This window comes from Protomyctophum parallelum (genome assembly GCF_964188405.1).
Source record: "Protomyctophum parallelum genome assembly, chromosome: 11".
Taxonomy (NCBI): Eukaryota; Metazoa; Chordata; class Actinopteri; order Myctophiformes; family Myctophidae; genus Protomyctophum; species Protomyctophum parallelum.
The window spans coordinates 33,763,207-33,771,632 of record NC_139707.1 but is presented as its reverse complement, the minus strand read 5'-3'; the positions used below and the strand labels follow the sequence as shown (position 1 = coordinate 33,771,632).

The 8,426-nt window shown below is 43.1% G+C and overlaps 1 pseudogene across 1 annotated transcript; it reads right to left on the bottom strand.

Moving 5' to 3' along the window:
* Positions 1 to 2,612: 2,612 nt before the first annotated feature.
* LOC310866974 (CCR4-NOT transcription complex subunit 2-like) lies at positions 2,613 to 3,365 on the bottom strand (annotated as a pseudogene). Its single transcript has one exon. The product of its transcript is annotated as a CCR4-NOT transcription complex subunit 2-like (transcript).
* Between the last annotated feature and the right edge of the window lie 5,061 nt (positions 3,366 to 8,426).

Sequence of the window (8,426 nt, the reverse complement as noted above, 5' to 3'; positions counted from 1 at the left end):
CCGTTACGTTAGTCACCGGATTCCTCTTTACCTTGACGAACGAACGACAACAATGCCTGGGAGACAGTGATCAATCTGCATTACATTTTACAAAGCACTCAAACAACGTTCAACCTTTTTCTCCTTGCCGCCGGCGCGTGCCCCGTAGTGGGGGCTTACAGCTGGGGGGTGTATTAAAGCTGAAAGGTCAGAGCTTGGTTTCTTAGGTATTGGGGGAGAGGCGTCTCCCCCCCCCCCCCAACCACACATCATACTAGCAGATAGGTACAGTACATGCAAGTGTGCGCGCACGCACGCACGCACACACACACACACACACACACACACACACACACACACACACACACACACACACACACACACACACACACAGTTAGCTAGGCGGGAAATTGACATGATAGTTCAGTTGGCCAATGTATAGCCCTGTCATGTAATAAAGGCTTTTTAAATGTATCCTTGCGAGAGTGTGCTTGAAGCTTGTGACCCCCCTTCGTCCTGTATACGTCAACTGTTCTAAAAGAGCAGATCTACAAGCTCCCAATGCATCCCATGTACAGTGTGTTGTGAGCATGTAGATCTGCCAATTAATTTTTTTAAGAATTTGACAAAGTACTCAGACAAAAGTCTGAGTACTTGGGTACTGCAAGTAGAAGTTTTAACGCAGGACCTTTACTTGTAACCAGTGGTGTAAAGTGGTGTAAACTATAAGTAGATACTGTACTTAAGTACAATTCTGAGGTATTTGTACTTTACTTGAGTATTTCCAATATCCAATAGTTAGCACTACATTTATTTGAACACTTTAGTCACTAGCTACTTGGTAGATTTTGATTATTATTATAGAAACATACAGTAACCACTCAAGCCATTTGAAAATAGCAGATCTACAAGCTCACAATGCATCACAATGCAACACACTGTGAGCTTGTAGATCTGCTATTTTCTAAAGATGTGTATACATTTGAAAACTTGAAATGAGACATTCTGCATAATGAGTACTTTTACTTTTACAGTACTGGTTGCAGTACATATATCTACTTCAGCTACATCCGAGATGGCACCTGGTGCATCGCTAAATGTGCTCCGTTGCTGCAAATCGCTGGGTGCTCTGATTTAATGGTCCTAAATACCCCCGGGCGTTCGTGGGGTTAACTATGGGATCGTGACACTCAAAATCATATGTGGTGCCCAGGTCTCATGACATCACGTATGGAGATCCCTGATGTTATAGTAAATGTGATCTGCTGTCGCAATTAAGCCCATATATGGAGATCCCTGATGCCACCAATATTATAGTATATGGATATATGTCAGAACCTGTTCTGACATTCCATAATGTTGATCCTTCCCCATCCATCCTTCCCCTTCGATGTCTCTCCTCTGACTGATACCTGTCCATTCAAACTCTAGATCTCCATATATGGAGCTGACCACATATGGCCAGTGCACGTGACCTCGCCCTTTAGGGCCCTCAGGCATCTACAGTTACTCCATTAGAAACACAGGAGCAGTGTTGACTAAAATTTCCTTTAGTTGTAGTTTTAGTCATCTGAAATGTTTTAGTGTTAGTCTAGTTTTAGTTGATTAAATATCATTTAGCGGTTTTAGCGCAACACTCAAGCGCAACCAAACAACATTCTACTCCACTAGTCCCTCCCCATCTTTTAGCCAATATGTTTAGTCTTAGTCAGTGTTAATTATTTCAGCAAGGGGGTCCATCTTCTTCTGCCGGGAGTGGTGGCTCGGCTCTCCCGCGGCGAACACTTCTGTCGTGTGTCAAAAGAGCCGCTACAACGTTGATGACATCACATCCCTCGAGGAGGGGAGGCGGCGGGGTTGGCGGTGAGTCTGGCAAAATTCACATTTATCTCAATGATGAATTGGTGTGCGTGCTGAGTCTGCTGACAGCTGGCCAGCTGCGTGCGTGCGTGCGTGCAGCATGAAGATTACGAGCGGCCTCCCGGTGGCAGCAGGCTGCCTCTGTCCGACAGCTCTCAACACATGTCGATAAATGTTCATTTGTGGATTAGCCTTCTACTCAGCTTTCTTTTCCCACCTCTCTCTCTCTGCAGTTGAAAACATGTTTAGTCGCAGACGGACCACTTCCAGGCGCAGTAAAGTCCACATGAAATACTGTAGGTTATGGATTGAGCTCAGCGGTAAAGTCTTATGTAGGGGGATGAGGTGGTTTAAAAAAAAAAGTGTTGTAGCCAAGTCAGAATGTAACCAAAGAGCAGAATGGAGAGGAAGCCATGTTGTGTTCAACAATAGTGTCTCAGTGATCATGTACAGCATGAACATTTTTATGGACAATAGAAACTTTGACGCTTAATGTGTAAAAGTTTCTATCCCTAACCCCAGATTAAGAACCGTTGATACAACCAACTTTCCTGCCCTCAGAGGTGAAACCATTCAATTGTGTCACATTGTCAGTCCTTCTGCCCAAGACATAACAGTCTTCACATGTCAAAAGACGTAAAAAATACGACTGTCTCTAGGGGAACAGCTGTAGTTTACTGCCCCCTGGTGGCTAGGGCTGTGGCCTGTAACAGCTATAGTCTACTGCCCCCTTGGTGGCTGTAACAGCTGCAGTTCATGGAACAGGTTGGGTCTTAGAAGGCCTGCTGGGCTGGGTTGTGGTTTTATGTTGTCGGCACATGAGGCCTCTTTTCCAGCTTGTCATATTCCAGGTGGAACTCCTTGGACATCCTCTTCTTCCAGTTGAGACAATCGAAGAAGTAGTACGTTCCCCTTTCGTAGCTTTTGGCCGTCATCGCAGTCTCCATGCCGGGTATCCTTGTGATCCAGACCTGCACCTCCTTGTGGAACCTCCAGCCCCGCTTAAACAGCTCTGCTGCTGCCTGAAGCCGGAGGTCTCCACCCTGCATGTAGTACAGGTAGAACAGCAGGTCTTCACCATATCCAGAAACTTTTACTGCAGGCAACTTGTCCCTTATGTGAACATGGAAGTCAAGATCCTGAGCTTGAGAAGGTGCCGATGCCCAAGGGGAAACAAACTTGGGGTATAGATTTGTGGGCGAGTTGAGGTCGAGCCCCAGTTTTGTGAGGTCACTTCCCAGTGCCAAATGGACCATTCCAGGATCCGTCTCTGCTGCCCGAAGGAATGTCAGCAGTCCAATCATCCCAAATTGGTCCGTCACCATTCCTGAAGGAATGTTTGTCACCCGGCCATCAGGCAACACCTGGATCCCTTTCTTCTGGTTGTTCTGTGGTGAGGGTGCCTTGTCTCTGGGGGACTTGAGTCCATCTGCATTGGGTGTGCTCTTTCCAGTGGAGTTTAAGCTATGGCCAGGAGTGAAGTTTAGTTTGGTTTTACTGTCATCATTACTCAACGTAGGGTGCATGTAGTTGTGACCAGAAGTTGAGTTTACGTTGGTTGTACTGTTGTAGTTGGGGTGGCCAGGAGTGGGGTTTAAGTTGGTCTTACTGTTATTGTTGCTCAACGTAGGTTGCTTTTGGTTGTGGCCAGGAGTCGAGTTTAAGTTGGTCTTACTGTTATTGTTGCTCAACGTAAGGTGCGTGTGGTTGTGGCCAGGAGTAGAGTTTATGTTAACAGTACTGTTGTAGTTGTGGTGGCCAGGACTGGGGTTTAAGTTGAGGCTAGGAGTGAAATGTATGTTGCATTTATTCTCATTGTTGCTCAATGTTGCATGCTTGTGTTTGCGGCCACTCTGCGCATGTGTCTGTTCATTTGAAGGTCTTGTCAACGTACCGAGGTATGATGCTGGGTTTCCACCCCCTTCTTCCCTCCGACCCCTGTCCACTAGTGCAGGGAATTCGGACAAATCCAGTCCCGTTACATGGTCCCTTACATCCCTGCCATTGAAGATGCTGCTCGACATAGAGTTGTTCATCCAAAAAGCCTGACTACGGTTCATTCCAAACCCATACGTGCTGTTTATGGAGAAGGACGGTTGGCATGCTGGCTGTTGCTTGGGCATACTGATGACACTGGGTGAGCCGCGGTTGGGACTTCCTAGCCCAGAACTCCACACGCTGCTGCTCCTTCCAGCATGTCCAATATCTGGACCAATCTGTTCATGATTCAGCACGTTCCCCGTGTTCATGGGAAATGACCCCATGCTGGGCGAAGGAGGGTGGTGCATAGACATGGTAGGCCAATTCATTGTAGAGAAACGATTTGACTGTGTAATGGGGTGTAAAATATGCTGTACCCGTTATCAGAGTTGATTGTTAGTACATCTGTGATGTCACTATACTAAGACGTCAGTCATCTCCATATTTGGGCATCTTGTTGCCCTCTGAATGGAAGGGCTGCAATCAGTTGTAAAAACACCTAACCCTAACCTTAGTCTTAACCGGCCACGTAAGTTTCACAATGTTTTCGCTTTGCCGGCAGTCATTTCATTTCCGTCACAGCTAGTAGGCTCCAATAGAGCCTACTTGCTCCATGGCATGGTCTTGATGAGTAACCTACTGTGATTATGGGTTCAAAGCGGGTGCACTGTCGCATCGCATAGCCAGCCTTCATTTGCCTTTGCAATTCATATTGCCCCAGGCAGATTAAGTCTGGCCCGTCCCAATTGTGGGAGGACATCACGGCCGAAGTGGTGACGAGCCAACCAGATTTGTCTGGAACCAGGCTATAACCAACCAGGGCCCAGTATGCAAATATGGGGTGAGATATTGCAACAAAAGAAATACAAAATCTAATACTGAGAGGGACAAGACTAATATCCACACAGGGATATTAGTATCGATACGCAAGGCTAGGTGATCAAGTCAGTGCATCACAGTGCTGGAGACATTCACACTTTAAAGGAGAATTCCATACTAAAAGGCTTTCTTACCTTTCTTTGTAGTTGTTACGTCCCCACCAAAGAGGTCCAGGTGTTATTTTGTGCAAAAGCTCCTTATTGGCTATTTCCCCTACCATAAGCCCTAAATGAATTGCATTGAATGGGAATTGAATGGGGCTATGGGGTGTTGTGCTAATTCGCTTATTTCCATCGCTCAAAATTATAATTTATTTGTATATATCCTCTCTTCATAATGTAAATAATATCCCAAGCGGCACACTTTACTACTTCTTTCGATGGAAATAAGCGAACTAGCATAACACCCCATAGCCCCATTCAATGCAATGCAATTCATTTAGGGCTTATGGTAGGGAAAATAGCCAATAAGGAGTTTTTGCACAAAAAAACACCTGGACCTCTTTGGTGGGGACGTAACAACTACAAAGAAAGGTAAGAAAGATAAGAAAGCATTCTAGCATGGAATTCTCCTTTAAACTCACATATTACTGGCACGTTGTAAAAATAATTAAAATATGTATTATTCTTCATCTCTAAAAACATGCAGTTTTTGTATTGAGTTGTATTTGAAATGTACTGTAATTCTGCACTTCAATCAATCAATCAAAAGCATGTTGAGATGAGACTTGACACTACAACTTCAATAGATTTAGGCATGACTCTTAACCATCATGAGCAAGTTATACCTGTGAACTTACTTAACTTAGTTCTGATTTTTGGATAAAGCTTGCCCGAGTCCCGTGGTTCTGGTCTGGTGTTGGTGAATATTAAGTAGTTCCGGTCAGTTAGTGGGGGGCACTGGGGGCCACTCAATCAAAATAATGAAACCACAAAACATTTGTATTGTTGACCTATTTCAACTTTAACCTCTCTGTCTGTTTTTCTGCTGCTTCTGGCGTAGTGATACAGGAAACAAAAAAAAGTGAGGGGTGCTCTTATCATCATACGCCATCATACATCATCTCTTTCCGGCCAATCACAATTTGCGTTCTCATTATCAATGGCATTTAATGTTTGTGTTTACATGCACACTAAAAGCTGGATATAGGAGGGGCTAGCAAAAATAGTTCCATAAATTGTAAATGGTGCATTTATATAGCTTTACACACACATTCACACGCCGATGGCATTGGAAATTATGCAAGGCACCAAACTGCTCATCGGGAGGGGTTCAGAGTCTTGCTCAAGGACACCTCGACACTAACTCTGGGGGAGCCCGGGTTCGAACTGGGAACCTTGCGGTTCCCATCTGGCCACTCTACACCTGAGCCACTGCCGCCCCTTTCAGAGGGGACAAAGTTGAATGTGAGTTGCTCTATAATGGTAGAAATAGGTCCAAGGGAAGGAGAGATTAATGTATTTTTAACATTTATTTTTCCGGGGAATTTTTCATAATGAAGGCCAAGCTGATGAGGCAGATTTTATCCCAAAACCGGGGGGCATAATCTTGGGTTACTACATCGCACTGTCACATTAATTGTAATAAAGTATTTCCTACACCTTTAAGTCCAAAAATCTGAACTAACCCTTTAATTTTCTTCAAGAATGTGCTTTGACCACGAAGCCACGGTGAATATACCCCTGACTCCAGGCAACTTTCAATTCTGTGATTAATCAGATCAGATCAGTGTTTGTCTTTCTTTTGTTTGTTTTGTTTTTACAAACTGCAACTGCAAGCAGACAAAACTTGAACCTCAAGCAGTTTTAAACACACATTTCCATAATCTATTCTATATACTCATGCCTATAAGCACTTCAATAACAATTTTTAGATGTTGGCCTTCACAAGATAAGAACAAAGACACATCTTGATCTCTAATGCACACAGTGACGAGGTGGATTGTATTTCATCAAGCCAAGTGTCCTTGTTAAAGAACAGATTCTGTGCAGCTTGCTATGGTTCTCTGGATGTCACCATTATCACTTCAAAGACCGAGACTCAAACGTATCGTCTATGTCTCCGTGCAGTCGCCTGGCATTAATGGCTCTAGAACAGAAGTGGGTCCAGGGGTGCAGCAGAATACTTTGATAATATCTGTAGCAGGTAGCGTGCCATGCACTGGAGGATCGAATGTCAGTCCCAAACAGTCTGCATCAGGGCCCACCTTTAGTACACTTCGCCACTGCCTACACCAAATCTATCTATCTATCTACGTATCTATCTATCTATCTACTGTAGTAGCCACAAATACCCAATCTACAGCTCACAGCGCGTCGTGAACTTGTAGATTGGCTGTTTTTGGCAAATAGATCAACCTCACTGATGCGTATACATCTTGATCACATGACTCCAGAGACAAATCTGAGATAGATAGATAGATAGAAAGATAGATAGATAGATAGAAATCGGTACAAAGGTGTACCAATTAGAGATGCAACGATACAGATTTTTCAATTCCGATCCGATCCGATATATTAATTTTGAAATTTCCCGATATCCGATATTTGCCGATCCGATATTTGCTGTAGGCTACATAGCAAAACAAATAAATACAAAAAAATTCAAAGAGGGGATGTTTATGGTTAAGTGTTTAACCTGTAAAAATAAGAATATGAACTGTTTAACCTGTAAACCTTAAGGGAATGGCAACCTGTTAATTAATACTATGGATTATTATTATGTGCAAAGGTAAATTTTTACCCCTAAAGTGATGCCTGCATGTAACCTGTTAATTCATTCTATGGTTTATTAATAATAATAATAATAATAGAAATTATTATTATTATTGCTATATGCACGTGGTACCTTTTTACCCCTAATGCGATGCCGGAAATCAGCTGCGCTATCATGTGACAAAAGCCTTGATCCTTACCGACAGAACTCGGGGAGAAAAAAAATACCTCAGGACGTTTGTTATGGTGCTAGCTGGTGTTGTTAACACATTGTATGCTAGAGTTTTCTATTTGCTCAGGCTTGCTGGTGCTAAGCGATTAACATTGGACTTTTGAACTTTTTAGGGGCCCACAGCGAGGGGCCTCTTATAGCTAGAATCACATCGCATAAATAAAAAGTAGGCCAAACATGTCCACTTCAATTTAAAAAAAAAATTATGATTCTACCATCTTCCATTCTGGAGATATTGACCTTTTTCTAAAACCTGCTTTTGAAGGCACGCTGCTCGCTTGAAAAAACAGCAGAGATATGGAAGGTTGAAGTTGACAGACATTGACAGACAGATATAAAAATGAACACAAATAATATCATATACATACTACACACTGAATGAAAGCCCTGAATGTCTACTTTTAGGAGGAAAACAAATACACATGGTCCCATGTATAGTTTGTCAGTAATTGGCTATTGAATGCAGCTTGCGCCCACCAGAGAGGATTTCAGAAAATGCATGGACCAGAAGAACTATTATTCACAAAATAAGGCCTATAGCGAAATGTACATACTATATACCGTATGAAACAGAAGACTCTCTGCTTTCATAAGAAAAATACTTCTACTGTAATAATAATGAAAATCACACCCCTGTGAAGTGAGCAGTGCAATGTTGCGCAACATTGCACTGCTCACTTCACAGGGGTGTGATTTTCATTATTATTACAGTAGAAGTATTTTTCTTATGAAAGCAGAGAGTCTTCTGTTTCATACGGTATATAGTATGTACATTTCGCTAT